This window comes from Neoarius graeffei, chromosome 3 (genome assembly GCF_027579695.1).
Source record: "Neoarius graeffei isolate fNeoGra1 chromosome 3, fNeoGra1.pri, whole genome shotgun sequence".
NCBI classification, from domain to species: Eukaryota; Metazoa; Chordata; class Actinopteri; order Siluriformes; family Ariidae; genus Neoarius; species Neoarius graeffei.
In genome coordinates, this window is record NC_083571.1 from 70,192,314 (window position 1) to 70,207,907 (window position 15,594).

A 15,594-nucleotide genomic window follows, 5' to 3' on the forward strand; every position below is an offset into this window, starting at 1 on the left:
TCCTAATAAAGTGGCTGGTGAGTGTATGTGACAAATGAAAGCTTCTGCTTCAAATGGGCTGAGAATCAAAGCAGGTGGTACCAAAGGGACATGTGGCTTCCTCAGATTCAGTAAACGTAGCTTGAGTAACTTTTAGTTTGAAATACATTCGTCTCCCATTACTCATCTTATCCAAATCTTATTTAATGAGCTTTCTTCTCTATAAACTTTCAGCTCAGAACATTCATTCCAATGTATGAATTTTCTTACAAATATCAGATAAACTGAACTGATATAAAGAATAATGTACTTTTTTAAACTCATGATCTTACACAAGTCATGGAATGAAAAGGCTGACTGAAATTGTGGTAGAATTTCTCACACTAGAAAGGGTTGTTAGCTGTCAGGGTTGGAAAAGATAACAGGGTTAAAATGGCTGGATCCTACAGGATACTTTTTCATACAGAGCACATGTGCTTCTATCTATTCTTTCATTAATATTTCAGCAAATTAAGTCCCTAAGACATTTACACAACACTGTATATGGACATCACATTGTATTAGTTTAACATCCATCCATTATCCATAACCGCTCATCCTGTGCAGGGTCGCAGGCAAGCTGCAGCCCAACCCAGCTGACTATGGGCAAGAGGTGGGGTACACCCTGGACAAGTCGTCAGGTCATCACAGAGCTGACACATGGAGACACACAATTCACACTCACACCTACGGTCTATTTAGAGCCACCACTTAACCTAACCTGCATGTCTTTGGACTGTGGGGGAAACCGGAGCACCCGGAGGAAACCCACGCAGACACGGGGAGAACATGCAAACTCCACACAGAAAGGCCTTCATCAGCCACTGGGCTCGAAACCAGAACCTTCTTGCTGTGAGGCGACAGTGCTGACCACTACATCACCATCTCATCTCATTATCTCTAGCCGCTTTATCCTTCTACAGGGTCGCAGGCAAGCTGGAGCCTATCCCAGCTGACTACGGGCGAAAGGCGGGGTACACCCTGGACAAGTCGCCAGGTCATCACAGGGCTGACACGTAGACACAGACAACCATTCACACTCACATTCACACCTACGGTCAATTTAGAGCCACCAGTTAACCTAACCTGCATGTCTTTGGACTGTGGGGGAAACCGGAGCACCCGGAGGAAACCCACGCGGACACGGGGAGAACACGCAAACTCCACACAGAAAGGCCCTCGCCGGCCCCGGGGCTCGAACCCAGGACCTTCTTGCTGTGAGGCGACAGCGCTAACCACTACATCACCATGCCGCCCTTAATTTAACATATGCTTGTTATTTCTCATCTCATTATCTCTAGCCGCTTTATCCTTCTACAGGGTCGCAGGCAAGCTGGAGCCTATCCCAGCTGACTACGGGCGAAAGGCGGGGTACACCCTGGACAAGTCGCCAGGTCATCACAGGGCTGACACATAGACACAGACAACCATTCACACTCACATTCACACCTACGGTCAGTTTAGAGTCACCAGTTAACCTAACCTGCATGTCTTTGGACTGTGGGGGAAACCGGAGCACCCGGAGGAAACCCACGCAGACACGAGGAGAACATGCAAACTCCGCACAGAAAGGCCCTCGCCAGCCCCGGGGCTCGAACCCAGGACCTTCTTGCTGTGAGGCGACAGCGCTAACCACTACATCACCATGCCGCCCTTAATTTAACATATGCTTGTTATTTATATTTTAAAATTTACCTTCCAAGTTTTGAGTAGCATTTAGCACATTTCTTTCCATCGCTCAGGATTTTCATCCATCATGAAGCTGCATCTTTTTCTCCTTTGTCTCATGGGTGAGAGCATTTTTATAAACATCTTTTTTTGATAAGCAGTGTCACTTTTTCTTCATATTTCAGATCTTCTCTTCTCTTCTGTATTTACTTACTTACTTACTTACTTACTTATGTCTTATGTTTATTCTGAAGTTCTGAACTGGACCACTGGTAATTTCATTTTGCATTCTAAAATAAATTATTGTGAACAGGTCTTGTGCCAATCACATTCCCCATTCCGCTCCCACACTCTGCATTGTTTTACGTCCAGGAGGTCATGTCATGGCCTGATGCTCAGAGTTACTGCAGGATGAAGTACACTGACCTGCTTAGGGTTCAGGATCAGAGAGTTTTGCTAAAGCTAAGAGAACTGGTGGCAAATAACATAATGGTAACCTGGCCTCTCTGGATCGGACTGTACAATGACGTGGACAGTTGGCGCTGGTCCTTCAACGACCTCCCACTGAGAAACACAACTTTTGTGAATTGGTACAGTGGAGAACCTGATAATTACTATGCTCAGGAGTCATGTGGGCAACTATTAGGTTCTGGGTTGTGGGGGGACCAACCCTGCACAGCATTGAAACCCTTTATATGCTACAATGGTGAGTAAACATCCTGATTTTGAATTTTCTAAATTTTTCTTTGCTTGTTTTATGGCTATTAACCACACATTGCCTTTAAACCCTTTTACAGAGATGCCAACATACATGATTTAGGTGTAGCAGCTACGGATTTGAAGCACAAATACAGTGCTATGCGTAGACCTGAAAATAATATGTTTTCAACTGGTTTTGCCTGTGTATCAATCAAATGAACATATTTTCAGCATTCAGACTGTTCCATGTGTTATTGTTTACACTGATTCGCATAATTCCAGGAACTTCCATATCCTTATGTTAGCTGCACTGTGATTGGCCAAGAAGTGACCTGATTCATTCATGATTCATGCATGTGTTAAATGCAGTGCTCAGAAATGCGCAGTAGTGATGCATAGCCGTCTTCCTGGAAGCAAACTGTCTTCATCGGTCGTGTTCCAGAAATGAAACTTTCGATTTCTCTCACAAACTAGGATCAGCTGTAAAGTGACGACAGTCATACAACAAAAGTACACTGGAGAAAGCAAATGTACTATATATATATATTTTGTATATATATGTTGTATATATCAGCTATATACAACAAATTATCTAAGCAACTTCAGCATGTGCACTTTAATTAAATGATGTATGAATGGGCATCTTTCAGTATTGACTTTATTAAGTTAAGTCCAATATTAGACTGGTGCACAGTTCAGGAAGTAAATACAGTATTAATTTTGCTGTTATTGAAAGACATATACAGAAATCTTTTGTCTTTTACTCTGGCTTTTGTGCTGATCATGATGAAAGTACTGAAACACTGTACTACATTACAAGCTCAGTTATCGGAACCCCTTTTATCTGAATAGCCTCTTAGTTAGTCAAACTTTTTCCCCAGAGGGTTTGGATAATTGAGCTTATACTGTACAGTAAACCCTGCATTTATTTTCCTCAAAAAGTAGGTAAAAAAATGGCCTACATTGCATCTCAGAGCTTCCCTGAAATTTGGTTTCTGGGGGTCTTGGTGGACCCCAGCCCCCCAGTCTAACAGGAAGCCTTGCTTTGCTCAGCTTCACCTCGCTGCACTCGGAGATGCTACTCTTTTTCATGCGTCAATGTTGGCATCTCTGCTTTTTTGCTCTTCTCAACTTGAAACAACCAAAAACAAAACCCTCTAGTTCTTACCTCAGCTCCAAAAGGGAGCACTATATCACAACCAGTGCGGATATTATTTTGGTGTTGACCCACTCTCATAGTGACATTCACATGGTATTGGCATGAGGGTGTTTTTCACTTTTAGATTTTTTTGAACATACGTCACAAATAGAGTGGGAATTCTCTTCTAAATGAAAACATCCAGCCAAGATTTGTGGTTAAAAATAACACTAGGGGAAAGATTAGATGGAAAAAAAACAGAATTGTTCTCTAAATGTAAAGATGAAGTCAATGTATAGACAGTAATACTGTGTCTATTTCTTTTTACCCATTTTGATTTTGCAGAAGGCAACAGCGGTGCTGACAGATTTATTGGAGTCAGTAATCCTACGCTGTCCTGGTCTGAAGCTCAGTCTTACTGCCGAGAATTTCACACTGATTTAGCCAGTGCACTTGACCAAACAGACAACGACCTGTTAACGCAGGTGGTGTTGGCCCAGGGCTATTCCTGGTTTGGCCTGTTTAGGGACACATGGAAATGGGTGAATGATACAATCGCTTCAGACCTCCAGTGGATTCCTGGACAACCTAATAACGCACAACATCCGGAGAGCTGTGGGAGTTTTTATCAGGGAAATTTTCAGGATGAAGCCTGCAGCGCTGGACACTATTTCTTATGTGAATCGAGTGAGTGATCTCTTAATTGCCCTTTGTTAGAATGCAGGCACTTACAGATTTATGCACAGAGGAGAGCGGAGTGCAGACTGTCAACAAAGCCAAGCCAAGAGATAGGAATCGGACTCAGTAAATTAGCAAGGGTTGCGTGATTGGTGAACAACTTGGTGAAGGAAAGACAAAGAGCAAAAACTTGGAAGAAATAGCAAAGGGTCAGAAATACAAGAGGCAGCCAGAAAAGATATGAGGCTTGCTATGAACTGAGCTAGCAGGACAATACTTCCCAGTGGTGTTAGGACTTGGACTGTTTTGGCCTCTAGAGGCCGCTGTTATTTCCTTTTCATGTCGTGTTTATTTTGGCCTCTAGAGGCCGCCACTGTTCCTGTGTTTTGTGTTTGTGTTAATTGCCTAATTATCTTCACCTGTGTCCTTAATTAGTTTGTCTATTTATACCCCTGAGTTCAGTCCTCTTGTCACGGAGTCTTTGTGCTGTTATGTTTATCTCCAGTTTCCTTTGTACTGTGTTTTTTGATCTTCTTAGCTTTTGTATTTTTGCACTTTGCTTTTCTTTTGGATTATACTCTTTGGTTTTTTTTTGTCTTTTGTTTTGCCCTGTATATAGTGTATATAGTTTAAATAAACCTTTTGATTCTTTTTCTACTTCCGCCTCACGCCTCTGCATTTGAGTCATCCCCCTGGTGGCCTAGTGGGGGTTTGCTGGATTATCACACCAACGAACCAGGTTCGAATCCCAGCAAAACCCTAACAGAAAGACTCCGTCATGACCGACTCAGCAGAGGCTGCTTCAACTGTCTACCCGGCCAACCTTCAGGGAATTATGGCAGCTTTGACACGCTTCGGAGCGACCATGGACGCTCATGGACGTACGCTCACCAGCCAACGTGAGGCCCTCGCTCGCCACGAGGAACTGCTTCAGCAAATTGGGAAAACCCTGGCACAGCTGACATCTCTGCCTGCATCTCCTGCTCCTGATCCAGTTCCTGCTCCTGATCCAGCTCCCACTCCTGCTCCAGTGCCTCCTGCAATGCTGCCTTCTTCACCTCGCGAACCCAGCCTTCCTGCACCACAGAGGTATGACGGCAAGCACAGTGAGTGCCGAGAGTTCCTTACCCAGTGTCAACTCACCTTTGAGCTTCAGCCTACCACCTACACTACGGATCGCCGCAAGATTGCCTTTGTGATCACCTTATTAGCTGGTAAGGCGCGAGCCTGGGCTACTGCTATCTGGCAAAGACAGGGACCTGAGTGCTTTGATTTCCAGCTGTTTTCTGAAGAGATGCTTCGGGTCTTCGATCAGGCAGACATCAGTACCGACGCAGCCCGAAAGCTCATGTCCATCCGGCAAGGAGGAAGCGTCGCAGATTACGCCATCTCGTTCCGAACACTCGCAGCAGTAAGTGGATGGAACGAGACTGCCCTGGTGTCAGCCTTCCACCATGGTCTGTCTGACCCCATCAAGGACGGTCTGGCCTCTATTGGATGCCCAAGTGACCTCGAAACCCTCATCTCACATGCTATTCATCTGGACAACAGGATGAGAGAACGCCACCAAGCCTTGAGCCCCCCCAGCCTCCCTACCTCTACCTGGAGACCGTCTACCTCCTTCAGTGACTGTCCAGAACCCATGCAAGTGGGTCGTACTCGCCTCTCCGCATCTGAGAGGGAGCGCAGAAGGAGGGACAAGTGCTGCATCTACTGTGGCAAGCCTGGTCACTTCCGAGCATCATGTCCCGAACTCTTGGGAAAAGGACCGCCCCGTCCAGCCGAGGGAGGGTTGTGACGGGGCCTACCCTCTCTCCCGGACTCCCTGGCCAAGGAATCTACATCCCGGTCTCCATCTCCTGGGGTGAGTCTGTCCACTCTTGTCAAGCTTTGATAGACTCAGGGGCGGCTGGGAACTTTATGGATATTCACTTCGCCCAAAGCATCAATATACCTACTGCACCTCTTGAAGTCCCTCTGTCTGTGTCTGCCCTCGATGGCCAAGCGTTAGGTGATGGAAGAGTCACTCAAGTTACTTCTCCAGTCTTCCTCCAGTCTCAAGGTCACAAGGAAGAAATATCCCTGCACCTGATTCCTTCACCTGAGTTCCCAGTTATTCTAGGCCTTCCTTGGCTTACTCGCCACAACCCTCGCATAGACTGGGTAACAAGCCAGGTTGTGGAATGGGGCCCTGCATGCCATGCCTCTTGTCTGCTCTCTAGCTCTCCTGTGTCTCCTGCCGAGCCCCCTGATCTCACCGAGTTATCTCAAGTTCCCACAGAGTACTGGGATCTCAAGGAGGTATTCAGCAAGAGCAGGGCCGCCGTTCTTCCTCCGCACCGGGCCTACGACTGTGCCATCGACTTGCTCCCTGGGACTACCCCTCCTCGTGGCAGACTGTTTTCACTCTCTCAGCCAGAACGCAAGGCCATGGAGGAATACCTCAAAGATGCCCTGGTCTCTGGGTTTATTCGACCCTCCACTTCACCTGCTGGAGCCGGCTTCTTCTTTGTCGGCAAGAAGGATGGGGGGCTCCGACCATGTATTGATTACAGGGGCCTGAATAAGATCACTGTGCGCAACCGATATCCCCTTCCGCTGATGTCCACAGCTTTCGACCTGCTCCAAGGCGCCACCGTCTTCACCAAGTTGGACCTACGGAACGCATACCACCTCATCCGTATCCGACAGGGAGACGAGTGGAAGACTGCCTTTAACACCCCGTCTGGGCACTACGAATACCAGGTGATGCCCTTCGGACTCACCAACGCACCAGCTGTTTTTCAGGCCCTAATCAACGACGTCTTAAGGGACATGATTAACCTATACGTTTTTGTCTACCTCGACGACATCCTTATCTTTTCCAAGACCGTGCAGGAGCACCGCCACCATGTCCGCCAGGTTCTCCAGAGGCTGCTACAGAACAATCTGTTCGCCAAGGCCCAGAAATGCGAATTTCATGTTCCCGAGGTCTCCTTTCTGGGATTTATTGTACGGACAGGCCAACTCCAAATGGACCCTGCCAAGACCCTGGCCGTCCGGGATTGGCCTACTCCCAAGTCCGTTAAGGAGGTTCAGCGGTTCTTAGGATTCGCTAACTTCTACCGCAAGTTCATCAGGAACTTCAGTTCTGTGGCAGCACCCATGTCTGACCTCACCAAAGGGACAGGTGGATCTTATGGCTGGTCTCCTCAGGCAGAAAAGGCGTTCAAAGACCTCAAGGACCGCTTCTGCACGGCACCCATTCTGGTTCTCCCGGACACCTCCCAACCATTCATCGTGGAGGTGGACGCCTCGGACAGTGGTGTCGGCGCGGTGCTCTCTCAACGTTCGGAAGGAAAGCTGCACCCCTGCGCTTACTTCTCCCACCGCCTGAGTCCTGCTGAGTCCCGGTACGATGTGGGGGATCGAGAACTGCTAGCGGTCAAACTGGCCCTTGAGGAGTGGAGGCACTGGCTGGAGGGAGCACAACATCCATTCCTGGTTTGGACTGACCACAAGAACCTGGAGTACCTCCAGCAAGCCAAGAGACTGAACCCTCGACAGGCTAGGTGGGCCCTGTTTTTCAGTCGGTTTGACTTCACCCTCTCATACCGCCCCGGCTCCAAGAACACCAAACCTGACGCACTGTCCAGACTGTTCTCTGCCACTAACAGGGAGAATGAAGTCGGGCCTATTATCCCTGTGTCCCGGATTGTGGCCCCTGTCCGCTGGGGTATTGAGGAGGCTGTCCGACGAGCCCAACGCCAGGACCCCGGTCCTGGGACGGGGCCACCAGGCCTCTTGTACGTCCCACATCAAGCCCGGGCCAAGGTTCTCCAGTGGGGTCACTCTTCCCCTCTCACCGCCCACCCGGGAGCTCGGAGGACCCTGGACTTCCTGAAAAGACGCTTCTGGTGGCCTAACATGGAGAAGGAAGTAAGGTCATTTGTCCTGTCCTGTGAGGTTTGCACCAGAACCAAGAACCCACGACAGCGTCCCCAGGGTCTCCTGCATCCTCTGACCATTCCCCGGCGTCCCTGGTCCCACGTGGCAGTCGACTTTATCACGGGTCTCCCTGAGTCACAAGGTAACACGGTCATTTTGGTCTTAGTTGACAGATTCTCCAAGGCCTGCCGCTTCATACCACTGTGCAAACTCCCCTCTGCTCTTGAAACTGCGAAACTTTTGTTTAATCATGTCTTCCGAGTCTTTGGTCTTCCACAGGACATCGTCTCAGACCGAGGGCCCCAGTTCTCCTCCCGAGTGTGGCACGGGTTCTGCAAGGTCATCGGAGCCACTGCCAGCCTCTCCTCTGGGTTTCATCCACAGTCCAATGGTCAGACGGAGAGGCTCAACCAGGACCTGGAAACCACCCTGCGAGGCCTGGCTATGGATAACCCGACATCGTGGAGCACCTGGCTGCCATGGGCGGAGTACGCCCACAACACCCTGCAGTCATCGGCCACCAAGCTGTCGCCATTCCAGTGCCAATTCGGGTTCCAGCCACCTCTGTTCCCGGACCAGGAGGAGGACGCGGGGGTGCCCTCGGTCAACCAATATGTGAGACGGTGTCGCAAGACCTGGAGCAAGGTCAGGAAGACCCTCATACAGACCTCCAGAACCAACCAGACTCAGGCCAACCGCCATAGAAGACCTGCACACGCTTTCCGCCCTGGGCAGCGTGTTTGGCTGTCCACTAAGGACCTTCCACTGCGGGTGGAGAACCGCAAGCTTGCTCCTCGCTACATTGGCCCCTTCAAGGTGGTGCGCAGGGTGAACCCTGTCTCCTACCGGCTCCAGTTGCCCCGGACTCTGAGGATCAACCCCACTTTCCATGTTTCCCTGTTACAGCCCGTACTGACATCTACGTATGCCCCTGCCCCTAGGAACCCCCCACCCCCCCGCATCTTCCAGGGGCAGACTGTGTTCACTGTGAATCGCCTGCTTGACTCCCGCCGGGTCCGTGGCGGCTTGCAATATCTGGTGGACTGGGAGGGCTATGGTCCTGAGGAGCGCTGCTGGGTTCCTGCTCGGGATGTCCTAGATAAAGAACTGTGTCGGGACTTCCATTCGGCCCATCCGGATCGCCCTGGGAACGTCAGGAGACGCTCCTAGAGGAGGGGGTCCTGTTAGGACTTGGACTGTTTTGGCCTCTAGAGGCCGCTGTTATTTCCTTTTCATGTCGTGTTTATTTTGGCCTCTAGAGGCCGCCACTGTTCCTGTGTTTTGTGTTTGTGTTAATTGCCTAATTATCTTCACCTGTGTCCTTAATTAGTTTGTCTATTTATACCCCTGAGTTCAGTCCTCTTGTCACGGAGTCTTTGTGCTGTTATGTTTATCTCCAGTTTCCTTTGTACTGTGTTTTTTGATCTTCTTAGCTTTTGTATTTTTGCACTTTGCTTTTCTTTTGGATTATACTCTTTGGTTTTTTTTTGTCTTTTGTTTTGCCCTGTATATAGTGTATATAGTTTAAATAAACCTTTTGATTCTTTTTCTACTTCCGCCTCACGCCTCTGCATTTGAGTCATCCCCCTGGTGGCCTAGTGGGGGTTTGCTGGATTATCACACCAACGAACCAGGTTCGAATCCCAGCAAAACCCTAACAAGTGGTGTGTCTGTTTGGAGAGCTTAAAGGGATAATTCGGGATTTTTGACATGAATCTGTATGGCATCCCCATCAATAGTGTCGTGCAAACACACTGACTTACCCCTGACAGCATCCTGTGAGTCCAGTTCTTGTCCAGTTTTGGTCCAGACGAAAGTAGTCCGGCAAGTTTGTTGGGGTCACGAAAGTAAAACGTTTTTCGTCTCAAAACAGTATGTGTTCAAAAGAGTGATATATTTGCATCACAAAACCGTTGCCAAATAAAAAGTCAGACCTTGAAATCGCTTGGCACTATTTTCTCTCCCTTCTTATCACTGCGCGCTGCCGGCTTCATCCAGCTGCGGCTCCAGCTTCAAGGATAAGCTGGAGCCGCATAAGTAGGAGTCCCGGCAGGTGGTTTGTATTCGATTCGTTTATATCCCGACCTTGTCAGCTGTCAGATTTATGTTCATGGACCCGGTAAGCTGGTAAATAATATTTATTTATTTTTTTCTTTACCAAATTCTAACAGGGGGCGGCACGGTGGTGTAGTGGTTAGCGCTGTCGCCTCACAGCAAGAAGGTCCTGGGTTCGAGCCCTGGGGCCGGCGAGGGCCTTTCTGTGTGGAGTTTGCATGTTCTCCCCGTGTCCACGTGGGTTTCCTCCGGGTGCTCCGGTTTCCCCCACAGTCCAAAGACATGCAGGTTAGGTTGACTGGTGACTCTAAATTGACCGTAGGTGTGAATGTGAGTGTGAATGGTTGTCTGTGTCTATGTGTCAGCCCTGTGATGACCTGGCGACTTGTCCAGGGTGTACCCCGCCTTTCGCCCGTAGTCAGCTGGGATAGGCTCCAGCTTGCCTGCGACCCTGTAGAACAGGATAAAGCGGCTAGAGATAATGAGATGAGATGAAATTCTAACAGAAAACGAGAGCGCCCAAAAGGGAAAACTGAGCCGAGCCGCCTCACGGCTGTAATGCAAATTGCTTTCCTCCTCAGTATACAAGTGCGCTTCCATGGCAGGGAAAAAGAAACTACCACTGCTGCCTATGTAGTGCCCTATTTATACAAATAGGAGTCATTCAGGATTCAGCCATGTTTTTGCTCCGTGTCATGGCTGAATCATGAATGACTCCTATGCAAATATATCACTCTTTTGAACACATACTGTTTTGAGACGAAAAACATTTTACTTTCGTGACCCCAACAAACTTGCCGGACTACTTTCGTCTGCACCAAAACTGGACATGAACTGGACTCACAGGATGCTGTCAGGGGTAAGTCAGTGTGTTTGCACGACACTATTGATGGGGATGCCATACAGATTCATGTCAAAAATCCCGAACTATCCCTTTAAATAGAGGGACAGGTGATTAAGGAAATGAGAGACAGCTGAGATTCAGTCGGCTGGAGACAGAGGGCGCTGTGTGTCTTGGGAACTGTAGTTCAGGGTATCCATGCTTGTAGTTTTCTCAGCGGGTTTACTGACACCCTTCATGCTTGTCTGATATTTCACATTCTCCTGACCAACAAAAGAAATTTTAACAATGCTATGAGCATTATTTTAAAAATATTATTTATCACCAGCTCCTCGAGAGTCACATGACTTGCCATTTTAAGAGAAGATGAAGTGACATTGCAGGGCATCACAATTTTCCCCATGTTTTCTTGGCAAACTCTGTAATTTATTGAAACACAGACTCTCGTGTAAATAATGCATGTCACACAAATGCACATTTTCAACACAAAGAAATTATCCAGTGTTGAACTCAATGACACATCTGAGTTTACTGTTTCACTTCAGAGCTGGCAGAATAAAAAGGTTTTTCTATCACTGGGATACAGTGGGAGTAATTTGGCAACACAAAATAATAGTTTACCATGAAATTTATGTTCTTAAACATTACAAATTAAATATTTTTCCAAACCTGTTAGGATTCAAAATCAGTAGATGTTAAAAACTCACAAAGTTAAGGAAGGAAATGTAGTTTGAACATTCATTCATGTCAGAGTCAGAATTTTTATCCACAAGTTGTTCAGTTTGTCTGTGTGCAAGAGTCTAATGAATTCCAGCACTAATCAGGATGCATTAATGTACGGTAGAGGAATAATACACTCCAGACACAAAAGGGTTTGTTAATTAATGAATCCATGCCACTTTTCCTGTTATTTATTCAGAAATTATATCACCAGGGCAAATATAAGCAACAACTAGTTTATCATTAGGGGGCCAAGCACCAAGTACTGATTCTGTCACTAAGTGCAAGCCAGTTTGCACTTTGGATCTTTAAGCTCCGCCCACTATGATTTTGAGCTCGTTTGCATAAGATGCAAAACCTACTTTTATTAATAACTAGTCCTAGAATTTATCTGATGCTCAATAACTATAGAAATATAACAAGTTTCTTCAGAACCATGAGTCCACTCAAGCCGAAATTTGGTAGATTGATTATAACTGGGTTACAAGAACATGGCTGCCATCAGCCAATCAGTGTTTGGCATGCATTTCACAATGTTAATGTTATGCTACACCATCTCTATCATGTGCTGTGTAAGTTGGCAATCCTGTGTCAATATTTATACATCGTTGACTTCGCATTTGCTTTTATATTTATTTAGTTTTATCTATTCAGGCTTTAAGGGGACTTTCTTCATCGTGGAAGGTGACTACTGTATTGTGCAGTTGCAATTGTTTCGACAATGCTGTGTGTGTGTGTGTGTGTGTGTGTGTGTGTGTGTGTGTGTGTGTGTGTGTGTGTTCCACAGTTTCACCAATCAGGAGGATTCAGATGAAACTGAAGGTGAAGTCTGATGGAAGTGTGCTTGATCCTGCTGTGCAGGCGTCCATTTTAGATCAGGTGAAAGACATGATGTCGTTATAACTTTTGCTCATATGGAACATTGGCCTGAGGTTAAACACATAAAAAAGGTTAATGTTATGAATTAAAGTTATGAGTACTAAGCCCCAGTCCTGAAAAGTAACCATTCTACATTTAACACATGTATGTGCATTTTTCCCCAGCTATCACTGACAAAATAGACATACCATAAAAACAAAAATAAGAAAATTTACCATTATGGAAAAAAAAAAACTAGAAGCCTAAATATTGGCATCAATACATCCAATGAGCTGGGAGCTACTCAGGAGCTACTTTTAGCTTTTTGTGATTACAGTGAATACACCTGGTTCATGAGGTGCCTCACATCCAACATGAACAAAACACAATTTATTTTTTAGTTATACATTTTTTTTTTTCAGATCAAACAGAAACTGGATGAAAATGGCATATTGAACACTACAGTGTCTTGGAGGGTGCAGCCAGATGGAAACATCTTCCACAAGGAAAAAAAGGATGAGCTGTAATGTCCAAATGCTCACCTTTAAGTCAAAGTAGATTGCAATGTGAATAGAATCATGCTTAACCTACAACATTTAATCTTTGAATCATTAGCTACAGGTAGAGGAATAAACACATAACTGTAACACACCCTCTTTGACTTTGCCACCTGAAATGTAAAATCAGTTTTGCAATTTTATTGCAAATATTTCCTAATTAAGTCGCCACTTGACACAGTGATGAGGGGAAAGCTGAAAAGTGTGTGTTCAGTTACTGGAACACAGGGTGTAATGTATCAGGGTGTATTCGTAAATATTCATTTCTCATCTCATCTCATTATCTTTAGCCGCTTTATCCTGTTCTACAGGGTAGCAGGCAAGCTGGAGCCTATCCCAGCTGACTACAGGCGAAAGGTGGGGTACACCCTGGACAAGTCGCCAGGTCATCACAGGGCTGACACATAGACACAGACAACCATTCACACTCACACCTACGGTCAATTTAGAGTCACCAGTTAACCTAACCTGCATGTCTTTGGACTGTGGGGGAAACCGGAGCACCCGGAGGAAACCCACGCGGACACGGGGAGAACATGCAAACTCCACACAGAAAGGCCCTCGCCGGCCACGGGGCTCGAACCCGGACCTTCTTGCTGTGAGGCGACAGCGCTAACCACTACACCACCGTGCCGCCCCATATTCATTTCTATATAGAATATATTGAATGTGATAGAAACAGTTAATAAACTCTGTCTGCCTTGAATATTCATATATAATATACTGACTGCAATCATAATAACAATAATAATATGACCGTTAACTATATAGCACTGACTTAATGCTCCCATTGTATTTTATTTCTATTTTACATATGTATAACCATTTAGAATATACACAATACAGTCAATAAAATTTTTAAAAAACACTTTTTTGTCAATATTTTGTAAACATTGTCACATTATGCTCGTTATGGTACATTACTATTGATTTACTGTTGATTTCCTTGGGTATTAAAGGCAGGTGATATGAAAAAATAAGGCTGCTAAATCATGTTGCATCAAACCAAAACAATGCTGTAGCAGGGTTAGGGTTAGGGTGTGGTCAAGCATCAGGTGTAGATGGAGAGGAGGCCGGTCGAAACAGCAGGTAACATGGGATGAGTCTCACCTGTGTAGGGTTGTGTGTTCAGTGTGCATAGAGTAAAATAAAATCACTGAAAAGAGGAATAAAGTGAGAATAAAACTCACCTTGAGTTGTCACAAGCCTGTCTCCCATTTTTTTTCATTTCCCCCAAACTGTGAGCGTGTTCTAAATGCAGAACAAACTCAGCATATTGACTCACCATTGTAACAGTATGAAAGCTCTTAGGAATGTCCATATTGCACCCCACCATTTATTATCAGTATTATTATCATGCTGTCCTGAGTACCCTTTGGTAGAAATGACATTCTTCAGTGGGAGATTGTTTAAGCACCAGTTGTCAGCTATCAGTATGACTATGCAATCCAATCCAAGCATGTGCTTAGATTAGATCACTTAGACCCCAAGATACTTGAACTTCTCCACTTGGAGACCAACATCCACCAGGCTCTAACAGTAAAGATATGCACTGAACATTAAAATGTACCTGTAATATGAATATCTGAAACCTGGTGTTTATTCAGTGGCTCCACTTTAGATCAACTGGTTGAACATGATTCTCTAAAAAGGTTATCTGTTTACTTTCCTTGTCCTTTTCTTATATATAGAAAGATAAAGAAATGGGGAGAATTTACAACATGGATGATGAAGACAGATATCCATTTTTTCCAGACTCTTTGTTTAAACAAAACCAAATGCAAAACCATCATCTCAAATTTCAGAGAAAGTTATGTGTCAATAATTGGATATATCATTCAGCATGCATGATATTATCATGGCTGCTATATTAAATCATCACTGCCTCTTCATGGTAACTTTTGGCAGCATTTTTGTAGAGTTTGAAAAAAATCTATGCCAATGCGAAACCGGAACAAGAACGCAGAGGAATCTTAACCATAACTATCCATCCGTCCTTCTATTATCCATAACCGCTTATCCTGTGCAGGATCACGGGCAAGATGGAGCCTATCCCAGCTGACTATGGACGAGAGGTGGGGTACACCCTGAACAAGTTGCCAGATCCTCGAAGGCCTGACACATAGAGACAAACAACCATTCACACCAATGGTCAATTTAGAGCCACCAATTAGCCTAAGCTGCATGTCTTTGAACTGTGGGGGAAACCGGAGCACCCGGAGGAAACCCACACAGACACGGGGAGAACTCCATACAGAAAGGATCCCGTCAGCCACTGGGCTCGAACCCAGAACCTTCTTGCTGTGAGGCGACAGTGCTAACCACTACACCACTATGCCGCCCTTAACCATAACCACCAAATAGTTATGGTTAAAATGATGGCTATAGAATAGAATAGAATAGAATAGAATAGAATAGAATACCTTTATTGTTGT